Genomic DNA, 18,387 nt, shown 5'->3' on the forward strand with positions numbered 1-18,387 from the left:
AATACATATAATAGTTGCCTGGTTCTTTGCCTCATGAGGAGTCACAGATGCTGCCTTGCTGCAACAGGTCTTTGAGACTAAGTAGTTATTTTATCTTGAATTATTTTATTTGAATTAATTAAAGATGTAATAGTCTTGTGTTTATATTGTTATGTTTAGTTCATCTTTTATAGTTCTCATTTTCAGTTTTACATGCTTAACATTCTAATTTTGTTGCAGTGTTTAGAAAAGCAAGTATTTAAAATTAACCGAATTGATCTAACAAAGTGACCAAAGCTGTGCAGCACTGATTAGAATGAAGTATTCTGATTTTCCCTTTTCCTTGGAAAAATGCCAGTGAACTCCAAATGTATTCACTTCAGCCTACATGTCTTTTCATATTAACTGTGTATAATTGTGTCAGCTTGCTTTGACAACTTTACCTTGTATGTGCATGCACAAAAGAATAAAATCACTTTAAAGACTGGAAATTTCACTTAATGGGTAGAATTCCCAGATTTCATCTCCTGAAAATGGATTTTTTTTTGAAAACTGTACAGTGTTCTTAATTATAATCTGTATATAAGCCAAATAAGCAAAGTTATTTCATACTGCTATTCAATCTATTCTCGTTATTTATTAGCTAAAATTTAAAGTAAAACTATTCCAGCTCTGCATTACTTGTTTATATCTTGAAATGGTACAAGCCATAATAAAACCTTTGGTTGCACTAGACAAGCCATGTCTGTGCCCAATAGTACTTTTTCTTTATATTTCTATGTCCACATCACACCTCTTAACTGTCCAGATTTTTGCAAATTGTCCAGATATTTGCCTCTTTTTTGGCCTGTTATTCAGAATTAGTAATTTCTTTCAAATCACTGAGGACCTTAATCAATAAATCTCACACTTGAATGTATTACTTTAGTTTACCTTGAAAGTATGACTGGACACAATTCCCATTTTCAGTAAAGGCTCAGAGAGAAATGTTCCATTTTGCAGAATGTGGATAGGCAGCTATACAAGATTTACATAATACATGTACATACATAGAATTGTAATATGACAGTTAATGAAAACATGACAGTACAGAAAAATATTACCTACTATTAAGCTTGTAACAGTCTACTTACTTTTAAATGAAATCAGCTGACAATAGCTATTGAGTAGAAGGCAGTGAAGAAATAAAACAAAGATGGCTACAAATTATGGAGTATTGAGGAGGTCCAGGTAAAAGGAAGGCAGTGTAGTGGATTGTGAAGTAGCTCTATTATGGCCAGTTACACAAAAGAATGGGGACAGTAAAGGTTTGTAGATTATCCAGGACCACATGCACAGAGCTGACAACTGAGTAAGTAGGACTTTAGTTGAGTTTTAAATGATTTTATGGAGTTCTCTTTTTGTACTGCTAGTGGGATGGAGTTCCAGGATTTAGCAATATGGTAGGAGAGCAGTGATTGGCCAGTAGAGTTGCTTGATTTGGATACATGTATAGCATATCTCTTAGCCTCTTAGAGCAAAAAACCTGGACAACGCCACAAATAATGGAGGGACAAAGGCCCAAAAAATAGGCACACTTTAAATATTGCTTTTAGAACAGGTTTTGCATTAGCATGAATTTTCTGAAGGATATGGAGCCTGAAACTCAAGTCTATCATTATTTTCTGACTTCAATACTGAATGTTTTGCCAGAAAGCCACAATTGTATGAGAAACTGACCAAAATTATGAGGCAAAAATCTGAACATTCTGCAAAACTCTGGACAGTTGAAAGGCATCATTTATAGGTAATAGGAGTTTGATTTTATATCCTTCAGAAAATGCATGCAAACATAAAACATGTTTTTCTAGCACCTGTTAAGTTTATAAGAATGGTATTTAAAATCTATCCCTATTTTTCAGCCTTTGTCCCCCATTTTACACTACCCAGAATTCTTGTGCTAGAGGTTGAGAGGCAATCAAGTACTACCTCCACACTAATTGGACATATATAGTTGCATGTAAATTTCTCTGCTTGCAAATGAGTTTCACATTCTTAATTTTAAACTCATTCCTGGTATGTCTGCACCAGTTATTGGATAATTCAGCCACAGGAGTTAAACCAATGGTTATTGACATATCTATTCACATAATACCAAGTGCCCAGCAAAAGTTCAATACATTCATATACAAATTAAAGCCAGGTATGCTTCTAGATCAGAGTATACATTAAAAACTAAATTAACATAAATATGTGCCAAATACAAATTCCATGAATCTAGTAAAATAAACCAGTTTTATCAATGTCCCTGAAGGTTGTCAGCTGGAGAGTAATGTAATGTGAAATTAAGTACTTATTGATAATTATTTGTAGACTATAACAATGAAATGAATGAAGACCTAGCACTAAATGCAATGAGGTTGTCCAAAATGGATATTCCAAACAAGCATGCCTTGTTCAAAAAGATGAAGGTATTTTGGCATTATCTGGCTTTATTAGGTATAAAATAATTTCTACAAATAAAGACAATTTTTCTTGATTACCATACAAATTATATCCTTGCATTTGTGAATTGCTTATTTTCTTTGCCAATGGCTGTACATATAAAGTTAATAAAGGAGAACAAGGACATCTCCGTCTGGTTCCTCTGTTTGAACAATGTATTGGAGAAGAACCCTTCCACTTCAATTCTTGCTTTTGATCCTTCATATATCCTCCTAATTAACATTATTTTATCAGGGAATGCAAATGCTTCTATTACCCTATTCAAAATCCCAGCGTAATCTGAATGCTGTCTCTGTATCAAGACCCACAAACAACAGTATTTTCTTACATTCTGCTTCCCTCTGGATCATCATTGCTCTGTTAAATGTTGTCAAATGTTTGCCTCCCCTCCACAAAGCATAGAGCCATATCAGTCAACTTTGACAGCACCTTTGCCATTCTTTTAGCCAGTATAGACAAACATTTTATAATCATGGTTTAAAATTTAAATGGGTCTATATCAAGCTGGGTCTAATGGGTCTTTACCATCTTTAGGTAATACAGCCACCACAGCTTTCTTCCAAGATATTGGTGCTTCCCCTTATTTTAAAATACAGTTAAAAAATCTTCAAGATCCTTATAGGTTCATAGGTTCATAGGTTGGTACTAGGCTATCTGCCTGAAGGCATTTATAAGCCTAGCCAGAATGTGTTGGCTTTCACCATCCCTTTAGATTAGTTCCCTGTGCCTCTGTCCAGCAGAGCCACTGAAATGATCCCCGAGGTAAACTTTCTGTTTCCCATCCACTCGTCAAGCTTTCTTGTGAAGAGTGTTAGCGAGGAGCTCTGCCTAATGTAGACTGGGATCTTGTTCCAAAGCATGGGATGTCTCTGGGATAGGAATCTATCCCTACAGCATGTCCTATTTATTGTTGTAGTGAGGTTTAGATCCCTAGAGCGTGTGGCTCGAAGGGATAAGGTTTTCTTTAGATGGAGCATATCCATCAGTTCTGGGTTGGACATGGCCTTGTATGTCAGGCAGAGATTACCTCTGAGTAGGCGGTATGCAAACGAGTACAACTGGAGTTTCTTCAGTCGAGCTGCATAGGGCATCTGTTTGAGGCCAGTGATCCTCTTGGTGAGGTACTTCTGTGGTCTTTCCAACTGTTGCAGGTATCTTGTAAGGTACATTCCAAATGGGGCGTTGTACTCTAAGATGGGTCTGATGAGTGATGAATAGAGGGGCACAGTGACCTCTTTTGATCTGGATGCGAACCCTTTTGTGATTAGGTGGGCCATGTAAAAGGATTTTCTAACCACTTTGGCAATGTGATTATCAAAGGTGAGATTACTATCTACTTGGGTCCCTAGATCCCTTATTACGTCTTCCGTATTTAGGGGACTACTACCTATGTGGCAGTTGTGGGTACTTTGTTTTTTCCAAAGGGGATGACTATGCACTTTTTGAACTATGCACTTATCACTTTTTTCCTCTGATAACTTTCCAAACTTCCACAGGAATGCCATCTGTTCCTAGAGCCTTTCCTGAAGATTGAGTAAACATCACTGTTTTTATCTCATCTCTGCCCATCTTAACTGTTTGTTGTTGAGTCTCATCTCCATTTAACCTTGGCATAATTAAGTCCACCATAAATATTTCCATTTGTGCTGTTGATTTACACATTTATCTGCTTTATACAAATTTTCTTAAAATTTCCAAAATCTCAGATATCTGGACAAGCCTATTATTAGGAGGAGGAGGGAATATGCTCGGTAAATCTCTATGAACTGATGTCAGAGGTCATTGTATGAGATCAGCATGAAAGTCATGTGAGAGGGCTAGAAAGTATGCTGCTCTAAGGGCCTAGGCTAGCCGTATCATTAGGTCACTTCTTGTTCACTAGTTGAGCTATAGAGATTACAGTGGAAATACTGGGCTATGGATAAATAACCAACTGCTGCATACACAAAACTGGTGAAGTATCAAAAGTACCCAATGGGATCCCTCACTCTACAGGTGTTATGTAGATGTGGTTTAAAAGCCAGTGTTTGCGCTTGTTTCCCCGCCTTCCCTCTAACTAGTCTAGTCCAGATGCAGACTTGCTGTATCCAGGACTGTTTGTAAGCTTCTGAGCGGTGCCAAAGTCTGCTCTTCAATTTTTCCCTTAGCTTTGCTAGTTCTCTCCTCTCCTGCACATTTACTAGCTTATTAGTCTAGGACATTACCAGACTTCTTGTAGCAATTATTGTAACACACAAAAGTGCTACCAGCACTAAATGTTGTACAAGGAAACAGCTCCAGTACTTAGCATTAATGCCCACCCCTCCAGAAATGTCTAAAGGACAATTCCTGTGCTTTCTCCTATTAACCTGGTGAACTTGGGCATCCTGAGGCAATATAACAACTGCCTCATGTATACCGACAACCCTCTCCTCTTACTTCCCAACACTCGACTTGCGAGAGATGCACTTATATATCCAGATTGGAAGCCATGCACTCTCCAGCCAAGACCGGAATAGCTGGTCAAGAGGAGAAGGTCAACACTTGCACCACACCACATAGAACACATAGCCCTCCAGGACACACACCAGCACTGCCTTCACATTAAAACACAAACCACACACCCACCTTCGCAGAGGCTCTCAATAAAAAGTGACATAAACAGCAGAGACCTCCAAGGCAGAAACACACACGACCACCACAACACAACACTAATCACAAGACACAGAACTCTCCTAAACAGTGTGCCACTCAACCAAAGCCCCTAAGGCAAAACAGCATGCCCAACACAATAGTCATAGGTGACTCAATACTGAAGCACACTGATGTCCTACTCACTAGGTTGAATAAGGAGAAAGTAACATTCAGCTGCCTGTCAGGTGCCAGGATCCACCACATAACGCACGCACTCAGGTCCCTCAACAACAGGCACAAATATAACTCTGTCATTGTACATGTGGGTGTGACTGATCTGAGACATACCTCCCTAGAATACATGAAAAGAGACATGGAGAAGCTCTCGGATTATGTAACCCAGGCAGGTATGATCATAGCCCTAAGCTGCATCCTACCATCACCCAGAATGATACCACAGTACAAGCAGAAAATGATTGGTTTCACAATTGGCAAAGTTTCTGGTGTCTTTCTAAGGGGATCTAGTATCTGTCTGCTTGGGATGACATGACTGACAGACCTCGATGCTTTGCCAGAGATGGACTGCATCTGTCACCCCTGGACTTCCGGATACTGGCCAAGACTCTTGCCACACCTATAGTTCCTTTTTTAGGCAGTGTTCCAAATACCAAATTACCACTGTAAACAGCTACAAACAAATGCACTCTGAGAGTCTTGCTGCTCTATGCTAAAAGTCTAACTCTCAAAACGCACTTGCTCAAAGCACTCTTAAAATGAAGAACATCGACATTTGTGCTATAACAGAGACCTGATTCAAGGCAGCAGAAAGCAATCCTGCACTACCAGGCTATAACTCATTCCACACCTTTTGGCCCCAGAACTTAGAACAAAGTTCCAAAGGTGGTGTTTCCATATTCATAAAGAATGCGCACACCTCCAGACTGGTAGCTCAACATAATGCATCAGAGATACTTCAGGTGCAGCTAACATTGGGTAAGACAGCGATTCAGGTTGTAGTCTGCTATAGGTCCCCAACCATGTCCCAAGACTCACACTCCACGTTCCTAAGCACCCTGGAGAATATTAGGGTCCAGCCTAACATTCCCAATCTGGGCAACTTCAACTACCCCACCATTAACTGGGAAAACTACTCATGTGCCAATACACTTGCCCAATGTTTCCTGGAATTTATTAATTCCAATGCCCTGGAACATCTCGTTCTTAACCACACTAGATGTAGCGACATCCTTGACCTGGTCATTACTAACATGGGCGACTGTTGCGCTACAAAAATATTCAACTCCTCCCTGGTTAGATCCGACCACAAACTAATCACCTTGGAAATCCAAACTCACCTCAGCCTTTGTCTCTACTGAATGGCACACTGCTACAGTCATCCCTCTCCACAAAGGAGGAGTGGCTACAAACCCTGGGAACTACCACCCCATTAGCCTGACAAGTCTGATATGCAAAGCTATAGAACACATCCTCATGGACCTAATAAACAAGGATATAGGGAATCTTCAAAGTCTGGATCTCACACAGTTTGGTTTTGTGAAGGATAGATCATGCCTGCTCAACTTGGTTGACTTCTTTGAGTCAGTCACCAGAGCTGTGGATGAAGGCAAGGTGGTTCATACAGCCTACCTTGATCTGGCCAAGGCCTTTGTTACCATTCCCCACTCAGGAATCATAGAAAAACTCACTAAGTTAGGCATCAACCCCTATATCACTAGGTGGGTTGCAAACTGACTCACAGATAGAACCCACAATGTGAAGGTAGCTGACTCCAAGTCAGACTGCCGACCAGTTACGAGTGGAGACCCATGGGGTTTGGTCCTGGGTCCCCTCCTGTTTGGTATCTACTTTTCTGAAGTCCAGCCAACATGAAGGGACTCTGGCTGACAATGTTTGCAGATGATTGCAAGTTGGGAGCTATTATTAACTCACAAAGTGAGGGTGACATCCTACAGAAAGGCCTCACTGAGACCAACGACTGGTGTCAGAATCATGGCCTTAAGCTCAATGCCAAATAATGTGTCATCATCCCCTTTGGGAAAAACTTGGTTCCCATGAATGATCACATTGATGGTAGTCCACTGAACACAGAAGGCATTATAAGAGATCGGGGAACACAGGTTGACAACAACCTCTCTTTTTACCACCACATTGTCACTGTGGTCAGAAAGTCCTTCTATATGGCACATCTCATTACTAAGGGTTTTGCATCCAGGAAGAAAGAGGTCATTGTCTCCCTCTACTCTACCCTCATTAGGCCACTCATCGAGTACAATGCCCCATTTGGCATGTACCTCACTAGACACCTGCAACTACTGGAGAGGCTGCAAAAGTACCTCACAAAGAGGAGCCTAGGCTTTAAACACTTGTCCTATATGGACAGACTTAAAAAACTCCAACTATTCTCTGTCTCATATTGCCTATTTAGAGGTGATCTCTGCTTGATTTACAAAGCCATGTCTGATCCAGCTCTATTAGAAATGCTACATCTAAAGAAATTCCAATCCCTCCACACCACATGCTCCAGAGACCTCAACCTCATTACCACAATCAACAGAATGTGCTGGAGGGACAAATTCATAACCCAGAGACAACCCATGTTATGGAATAGACTTTCCATACATGTCAAACAGAGCACCTCACTGGCCCTCTTCAAGAGAAATTTTGATGAGTGGATGGGAAATAGAAAATTCACCCTGGGGATCACTCCAATGGGTCTACTCAACAGAGGCACTGGGAACTAAGGTCGGGTGGCATGATGCCAGGGTGATCCTATGAGGTAGGCTTGTAGAGGCTCCAAGGCCATTAGCCTAGTACACACCTATGAACCTATGAACCTATGTACTGGTATGGTCAACTCAGGGTCCATGGCTCACCTGTTAATAGTGTTATACTGGAGGTACATTTTAAGAGCAACAGTAGTATCTGAGGCTGTAAAGAACAATCACTTTGGGAAGTGGTGCCCGGGTGTGAGGGGATAAATAAATATGGCTAAAATCATCTAGCTACTTCAGAATATCTAGTTTAAAAAGGTTCTTCCAGCACCTGAATTGGTTCTGTTCAAGACCTACCAAATCTGACTGCTCCATCACAGGGAGACAGGCATTAGAAAATTACCTAAAAGTTTGTGTTATCACAGAATTACTGGTGATTCAAACATGTTTACCTATCTCCCAGCAAGAAAAAAGAGCAATTGGGTCAATGATCCTGGAACCTGTACATATTTCCCAAAGTTACAATCAATGGCAGCCTTGTTAAAAGAAATTAGTAAAATCTCATTGAAGCCTCCTTTGTTGGGACAGATGTTTGTATTTGTCTCATGGTTAAGAAATATACTATGGCTGCCTTGTGAAGAAAGTAAGGTTGACTACTACAAGCATTCGCAAATGCTTACCAAAATGCAAGGATCTAAAATTTTATGCAGTCAACTGAAATGAATCATACAGCACTTTAAGAGTAACATGCTAAACCACGTTTACTAGCAACCTTGGAGGATATTCACCAGCTATGTAAAAAACTCTTAAATATTAGATGCCTGTTATTCTTGGAGACCTTACTCTAGGCTGGAGAGGACAATGCTAGCTGCTACCAAATGCCAGTTTCAATCTCCATAACCTTTCACAAAATGTCACTGAACAAGCAATGCCAAACCCCATCAAAGGAATATTTTAGATGTCCTTATAACAAATCTCATAGAAAGTGAAAACTCTAATATCACATTCAGTGTGTGATACCTGCCCCACATTAAGATGGCCTTTAAATCTGAAACCCTTTCCAGTTTTCCTACAAACTGGATCTATGTTGGAAGCAGAGTCAGGTGTTATATCTGAAATGCAACTTAATCTGGACCCAGTTATTTACTGCTCTACTATTACCTCGGTCCCCTTCTAGAACTGCAAAATGTTGAAAGGACCGAGGGTAAAGGTGAAACAATCATTTTCCATCCAAGACAAATTTTATTTGCAAAGAGAAAAATATTGTAATGAAATAAAAAGCTTGACTAGTATCTGAACTTAAATATGACAATATTCCTGGAAATCATGGAAAGGGGATGTAGATATCTAAATTGAGTGAATTACAACATTTCAAAAAGATGTATTTCAAGAACATACCAAAATGGTAAAAGCCAATGGACTTTAGATATTTACATATAATCTGGTCATTCTAAAAATTCTTCTACATTATAAAAATCTACCCCAAATTAAATGATATATTTATGCTAAACAACACAAAAAAATGCTTAGACCCATTCAACATGATCGAGTCATATTTTCAACAATGTGATATTTCCTATTACAAACATTCAACAGCATAAAACTTCCAACATACCCTCTTTTTAAATTTAGATTTGTGTATAATTTAAAATTGAAGATTTTATAAGACTAGGAATTCCAACAGGACTATAATACAAATGGCAACCTACTCACTAACTAGACAAATGACAAAAGTGATCATTAAAAGTGGATCCCATAATAGGCAAAATATTGTTCTACGATTCTAACCAGCCATTTCTAAGAACTATACTTATGCAGTTTGCATTCACTAGAAGTAAAGAACTGAGTTTAAAGTTGCACTCAAAATAGTTAGCAACTATCTTTACTCACATTGGCTGCCTGACCATTTATTAGTTCAAAGTAATACTCAGTTACTAACATTATATAAAGTAGGAAGCAAGATTTAGTTGCTGTTCTCTGATTATATAGCATGTGATACTACTATGATGGGTGTAACATGTTTAATTATAATCAACATTTAAGCTCTAATATGTTGCTTTAATTTATCCTAATCTAGTGTTATAGATTCTGCTTTAATGATTTAATGATTTAGTTTGTAGATGAAGAGCTGGATGTATTAAGTTACTAATATTAAGATGGATTTTTTAAATAACTGAAGTCTACAATGTGAGGTGTCTGTCAGTAAACTGCACTGCATAAATGGACCTTAGAATATAATTTTGGAGATCACTCATTCAAAAGGGGGTTATTTAGACACTGAGGAGACTGAAGCTAGATCTTGAACACAAGCATTCCATGGGATTGCATAAAGATATGCCTGTCTGTTGTGGAATGGGAACCACCGTTAGGAGTTTTATAGAATGGATTCATGATTATATATGGATGGTGAAAGATGAGCAGGAGGATACTCATGTGACTTGTGCTACATTTGCTTCAGATTTCAAAACTGAGTGATTACCCTATACAGAAAGTATTCTTATGTTTGTGGTCTGAGATCTGTTCTACTAAAAATATGCATGTCATATTCCCATTTGGTTATTCTAATGGGAAGGATTGGATAAATGGATACAAGACATATTATGGACTGGTAGGCTGAATGCTAAATGACTGAGAGGTATATATGGAGGATACTAGGTGATGCTCCATATGAATGCTTTACTTGAAATTCTCTAGGAGTAACACAATAAGGCATGGCCTAGTAATTATGAGGGGGACTTGATATGCTTGGTATAATGGAGGCCCTCAGTAAGGATATATAGTAAGGTTTACAAGATATGGAGTTAAGGCCTGATGGATGCATGAAGAGATTTTTAGAATAGAAGACTATCATAGAAGGGAGATATTAAGACAAATATATGTTTTTTAGCATTATATTGTCTAAGGGCAATGGAACTGGTATGATTGCCTGTTGCCTGTATGATGACAGTTTATAAGTAGAGAGGAAGATAGTGGGAAGGATTCACGAAGCCTCCGTGTAAGAGTTATAACTCTTACACGGAGGCTGCAGTTAAACGGAGTGATGTCAGCATGCTCTGCATATTCATGAGAGCATGCTGAATCACAGCTAAGGCTAACACGGTCCATGGAAGACAGTAGGGGGCATGTCCGTAGGCCGAGCCCTGCAAGCGGACACGCCCCCAGAAGAGTAAAACTGCCCAAAGTAAACACCCACGACAGAGACCATGGAAATGTGAATGAACACAACACAACACATGCCCCACCAGACTATGAACATAAAATATATAAATGAACATGTTATATATTTTTTTAAATCGTAAAGATGTTTGCCCGTGAGTGCGCTCGTTTGCGCGGGCATGCCCGTAGCTTAGCCACAGTTAGCAGTCAGTGGAAAAGGATATAAGAACTAAATAAGCAAAGTAAGCCAAGAAGCAATAGCATAGTGCTAGAGACATCGGCTGAAGAGCAGGCATTCATGGTTCGAGCCCCCACAACACCAATTTTTATTTCTAGTAAAATAAGCATGAAACAAGTCCCTGACAAACATGTACACATATAAAATCATAGTTCATGTATAATGTAATGAAATAGTCCATTTATTTTGAAGAAATGTGAGATAACAAAATAATAAAAGATGCCAGATGTGCCTATAGCTGAGCTACAGTTTAACAAGGTGAGTGCATCTGCCCGTAGGTGAGCAGTGGTTTAACAGGTGCAAAATGAGTGCCCGTAGGAGAGCAGTGGTTTAACAGGTGCAAAATGAGTGCCCGTAGGTGAGCAGTGGTTTAACATGCTGAAACTGTGTGCCCCTAGCTAAGCTGAGCGTAATATGCGTGTTGATAGCCAAATGAGGCGTAAACCAGCATACCCCATTTGCGCGGAGCTGCGCACCGCGCCAACAAGCTAACCGACGGGCAATGTTGAGCAAGCCGTATCAAAACTGCCTTTACACAGACACATCCCTTAGCCTGTCTAGACAGTCATAAAAAATAAAAAGCAGTGGCCAGGTTCGAAACCAGGATACTATACACCATAGTCAAGGTACTGAACCACTAAGCCATGACAGCAGTACCTATAAATGCAGTAATAGCAAATATATAGGAATGAATACAAAGTGGAGTATGACAAAGCAGGTTTTGTGAAGTTGATACAATTCCAAAATGGCCAATCACAGATATGTGTGGGAAAAACAGCCTATATAAGCCCATAGGTGGGAATACACAGCATAAATGATTGTAGAACTGACTTGCAGCCAGAATGACAGGAGTAGGTGAGGGTAGTTGCTTTCAAGCACAGAGGTGGGGCATTGAGGAGTCCAGATACATGGTCTGGCTCCTAGTCCACAATCATGAGGCCCAACTCATGCAGGGCCAGGTCCTGTGGGGAGCATATAGGGCTGAGGCGTGGGACCTGTTGGCTCATGATCTCACCAGTGCCACAGGGATTCCAAGGACTGGTGAGCAGGTTCGTCACCACCATGCGGACCTGAAGAGACGCAAGCAGGACCAACTGAACCTTTGGATCCATTGGATCCAGGAGGCCCGGCAAATGCCCAACGCCCCATTACTGAGTAAGTTACATGTAATTATGTATGTAAGAAATTAAACCAGCTGATATTATGGAGATGTGTATTCCAATATTACTTCATTTATATTACAGCTGCAGGTGTCCATTCTGCGAACCGCAGAGCCTATGACGATACGCTGGTGCGGTTGCGCCACCAGGCAGGTCAGTAATCCTCTCCCAGTAACTGTAAAGAAATATAAAAGTATGACAGTTAGCAAAAGAGTGCAGTGTAGTTACTAAGTAATAGAATGTGCAAGTAACAAGTGTAAGAGTGTTTGCAAGTATTGCTTGATTACAAAAGTGTGTTTCAGTCTGTAATCCAAACAGAAAAATGAAAATGTCTGAAATAAAGTTTGAAATAAAGATGCCCCACCTGTAATATAATAGTACACAACCTGCAGCAGGCTGAAAAGTACAGCTGCAGAAGATGAGCAAATCACATGTGTGAAATATACCCCTGTTGAAATACTGAAACATGGCATAAGTGAGACTGCTGGAAAGGATTGTAATAACTACAGGTAAAACATGTCAATAAAGCCTAGAAGTAAGTACCATCCTTTATAGTAAAATGAAAACAAGTGAGAGAGTGTGAGAAAGTGTCATGAATCCACCAATAAAGTAGTAATAACCCCTGAATAAAGTATACTGCAGTCAGTACAGAATGAAATGCATGTGAGAAGCAAAACCAAACAGCGAAATCTGTTCAAAATGTTGCTGCATCTGGAATGTGTATCCCAAAATCTGGATATGTTGCTCTTAGTCTGTAATATGCAAATAGTATGATTGTCTGACATACCAAACATCCACAGTTGTCTATAGCTATATAAAGCAAATGTAGCAGGATGATGTAGCTGAACAAAGCTAGATATGAATGTATATGAAGAACAATAAAATGTATATTGAGGTAGCAGTAACAGTCCTATCACCAAGTTGAAGTAGTTATCATATAGGAAACTGTAGTTAGAACAGTAGTGTGTATATATGTGCAGCTATTAGAAATGTACAGCATATGTATTGGTATTCGAAGGTGTTAATATTATTTTCTTCACCCCACCCTATAACCACGTATAACCCATTCCATGTGAAAATGGTATGTGCAATCACAATTAACACCCCTGGACATTTGTCCTGTTGGGTGATAAATATCTGCATGTCTGTTGATGCATCTGTCCTGTTCATACATCCAAACCTGATGGCCTGTTGCCATCAATCAACCCTGCATGTTGTTGGACTGTGTATTGCTGTTCAAATTATGCATGTGTTATGCTCGCTGTTCAATGGTGTGAATATCTGGGTGTTTGGTTAATGGGAATACTAATGCATGCTGTTACAACTAATTGCGAATGGTATTATATGTCACTAACCCAAACTGTCATGACATAATGCAAAATATAGGACGACAGGGAAAGTGGGTTCCAGCGGACCCACCTCTCCCACCTCAGCTGGCGAGTGCACCTGGCACTAGTGCCCAGTCTGGACCCTCCTCCGGTGGCCCTGTGCCACCTGCGGGTGGAAGCACTGCAGGGGATGGGGCTCATCCCCCCTCTGCAAGTGTGGCTGGAGGAGAACCACCACTCACCCTCTGTAGCGTCCGGACTGTGGTGCGTAGGGAGATCCAGGACTCTGTTCTTGGGCCCCTACGCCAGCTTGAGGCACAGGTGGCACAACTTACAGGCATGCCTGTTGCCTGGCCTACACAGCCCCCAGCACAGCCCTGTCCTGGGCAGTGAAGGAACAGTCATGAAATGGTTAACAGGTGATGTACCTAAGCCTGCTTTACACTGTTTGACTGTTTTGTCTTCTGAGGAAGGAGGGTCAGTGTACCTTCCGAAAGCGTGTAGCTAAAGTTATTTGTCTAACAATAAAGTTCCTGGATTGGGTGCGGTTTCCAGCTCATCTTTGGTTTTTAAGTCTGTGATATTTTCTTGGTTTGCCGAGGTTTTTGAAAATGAGCGATTTGGATTCCTCTCCCCAGGGCTCTCTGTTCACGCCGGCATCCGGCAATGTAAATGTCATGGCTCCAATGGCAACAACTATTGGTGAGGGTAATGAACAAGGTAACCTCACTCTTTTGCTTAACCTAATTATGGGTCGATTGGACAACCTTACGCAGAGAATGGATAGCTTGCAGGTTGGTGGACAGCGTTATACCTCTCAGGCTCATGGTACTGGTTCCGCAGTATTGCACCCTTCAAATGGAAACGAAGGGCGCCAACTAGCAAATACTGTTCGGTCTCATAATAACGTTAATCTTCCTATGAGCGACTCTGGATTAATTTTATCTTCGCCTGCTGTTTCCATTCAGCCAGAGCAAGCTTTCCACACGATGGATTCAGGATCCACAAATTTACATCTCCACGACGATTCTTCTATTTCGGGATGTCCTAATATCAACCAGTTTTTAAACAAAACAGATTTTTTTAATGCACCTTCTATGAATGGGCAACAAGATGACGAGACTATAGTAAGTAACATTTCCGAGTCTATTAACCTTTTTGACAACAAATTGTTTAAGTGTAGGAAACTACAACTTGAAGTCTCCTACTTACAGGAATGTCTAGCAAAAGGTTTGGTGCCTAAAGGTCTTAGGCAATGGCGCTTTCCCGTTGGGCTTATTGAGGGTTCCGATTTTCACAAGGAACTCTTACAGCTATTTGACAAACAAGCTTTCGAATTTATGGGCTTGATAATTAACTATTACAATAAAGATATTGAGTTACTAAAGATTGATTTGGGGGAACTAGAAAATAACATTAGAAGAGATGCGGACTTTTTTAGATACAAATATGACTACACCCGCATATTTTCAAGTATTGAAGCATCCTTAACTAAAATAATTAACACTAAATCTAAAAAGATTAAAAGGGACATACACGAATACACCACTAACACAGCCTACCCCCATCCACTGGCTGTGTCTAACAGGTTGCTAGGAAACGTTTCAGTGCAGGATGTGCCTCAGGATGTAAGGTCCACTGAAGCATGTGATACATCTCTCAATGAGGGTTCAGATGACACGGAGGATCCAAGTTCGTTCGTAGGAGTGAAAGAATCTCTAACAATAATAACAACATTAACAATAGAGACTCGAGCCATCAAGGTTCTAATGTCAATGATAACCCTTCATCCTCCCAGTTGCCCAATACCCCACAGAACCATCAACAAAATTTTCAACAAGGCCAGTATCAAGGGAGAAAACCAAGACAACAGAATGGACAAAGGAAGTACAATCAGAACTATTTCAGGAATCGGAAGGTACAACACAGGACTTAATGGGCAGGTTTTCTAATCCTGCCATTATTTGTGATACTACCTGTGACTTTAAAGTGTATAATTTTACCTCATTTACCATTCACCCTGATATGCTTCACCTTTTCTCTAAGGGTTTGTCCTTTGTTCCTGATTCTTGTTTTGATATGGTTAAATCTATCATGGACCTTAAACTTTATGTAAGGAAATTGAACCTTAGATTAATGATGGGAGATAGCAACTTTTGTGAATCTCATTTGAGGGTTCCTAGTGTTTTTAACCCGCCTCTAAACGATACCTTGCGTATTTTCGAAAGGACCTGTGAATTGGATCTTAGGGCATTGAATAGTAATAAAACCTCCACCCATTACTGTCCTCCTAACATCACACAACCCCAACATGACTTTATTAAGATTTTGCATGATTGTAATATTAGGGTAATGAAGCCCGATAAGGATGGAGGGTTGGTCCTAATGGATCAATTTCTCTACATAGAGAGAATTATGGAGCTTCTTAATACTGATTTCTACCAAAAGGTCAGTACAAATGAGATAAATATTGCACATAATAAGATTAGAAGTACCATAGAAGATCTGTTTCTCGAAAGGGTTATTGGCACTGAGTTATACCGTATCTTACTATGTTGGCACCAAGGATTCCTGTTTTGTTTGGAATCCCCAAAATCCATAAATCACTTACAGACCCCCCTTTCCATCCCATTGTGGACGGGAGGGGGTCTGCTACTTATGCCTGTGCCAAATATGTGGACAGTATATTAAGACCTTTAATTAGCCAGGAAGACCAAATATGCAAAGACTCATGGAGTTTTTTGGAGAATTTTAACAACATTCCCTTTAATACTGACCATTGGTTTTTAACCATTGATATAAAAGATCTGTACACTGTTATTCCTCAGGCACTCGGCATTGAGTGGGTATGGGAGTATATGTTCGATTTAAACATAAATAATGACACTGTGTACGTAGTAGAGACCTTATTAGAGATTGTTTTGTCTAATAATTTTCTTTTATTTAATGGGCAAACTTTTTTGCAAAAATCTGGAGTGGCGATGGGGTCACCGTGTGGTGGCAGCTTTGCAAATGTGCAATCACCATTGCCTACTGGGAGAAAAAATTTGTGTTTCCAAGTGAGATGTTTTCCAAAAATGTCACCTGGTACACTAGGTACCAGGACAACATGTTTTTGCTTTGGAAAGGGCCTCCTGAAAATGTCCCTTTGTTTTTGGAATTTATGTCTAATACCACTACATTTTTGGAGTTCACTTATAATTTACAGGATGTAAGTATTAGTTACCTAGACATTTTGTTAACTAAAGATCAAGTAGGCAAGAAACACACAAGTGTTATCTACCGAAAACCCACATATTCGAACTCGTTTCTCCATTTTATGAGCTGCCACCCCTACTATCAAAGGAAGGCCATTGTTAAAGGGCAAATGGTGAGGGCTGCAAGGATGGTGTCTGAAACTGTAGACTTCATAAGCGAATGTGAAACCCTTTTTGATATGTTTACTGATAGAGGTTATCCCTTACAGCTTTTACAAGAAGTGAAGTCCGAGGTCATTCATAAAAGAATGATCGGTTATTTTAAGCCTATCCTTTCAGCACCTTCTGCAGTTACCTCACCAGAAGCCACAATTAGTTACAATGGCTTTATACCTGATGATTCTGACTATGTGGCTTCTCCCCTTATTATCACTACGGGTGAATCTTATTCTAGCCCCTCTAAGGTTAAACCTGTTACTAGATTCTTATGTACATTTAGTACAAACCATTCACAAATTAGGAATGTTTTAAATAAAAACTGGGTGTTTATCCGAGAGGACATTTACATTACTAATAAATTAGGTGAAAAACCCTGGATCACATTTAGGAGAGGTAAAAGTTTAAAAACACTCTTGGAATCAGGCACAGTAAAAAATTTTTGTACCAGTAAAGGTACTAGTAAATGTGGAAGTTGTAAACAAGGTAGGTTTATTTGCACAGACCCACGGGTTAAGTTAGGTGATTATTCTTGTTGCATCAGAGAAAAAGCTAATTGTCACACCAGTGGGGTGGTGTATGCTGCTATATGCCAAGCATGTGCCACCTACTATGTAGGCAAAACTGAGCGAAAGCTCAAGAATCATATATATGAGCATCAGTATGCAATAACTAGACAAGATCAGTCAAATGCCCTGGCTAAACATATTATGTTATACAATGACCATTTTTTTAAATTTACCATTCTTAAACAAATAACAATTGATAGCAGGGGTGGCCCCTGGCAGACGCAACTTGAGATAGAAGAACTACGTTGGCAGATACGCACAGCTTCTTACATCTGCCCTGGGCTTAATGATCATGCGTCTATAGGTTGTTTACTTAAGTATTTAGCCCTAAAGAGGTAAAATGCACTTCCATGTTTGTTTAGTGTTGTGTGTATATATATTTATTCACACATCTTTATACACATTTATACATGTATTTATATTTTAAAACATTTTTAATTCATTTTAAAGGTTTTTATGTTTCACAACATAAAGTTTATGGTTGGTTTATAGTACGCCTATAATATATATTATATAATATATAGTATGTTTTTAACCCTGAATCCTTCATATTGTATTTCTCTGGGTTTTAGTTAATGTTGCTTTATGATTTTTAGTGAATTTATTGTTTATCCACTTTACTTGATTGTTAAAAGTAGGTATTTATGATTGTAGTAATTGACACATCATGAAATGGTTAACAGGTGATGTACTTAAGCCTGCTTTACACTGTTTG

Source organism: Protopterus annectens, chromosome 4.part0 (genome assembly GCF_019279795.1).
Source record: "Protopterus annectens isolate FY-2018-M chromosome 4.part0, PAN1.0, whole genome shotgun sequence".
In the NCBI taxonomy this organism is placed as follows: domain Eukaryota; kingdom Metazoa; phylum Chordata; order Ceratodontiformes; family Protopteridae; genus Protopterus; species Protopterus annectens.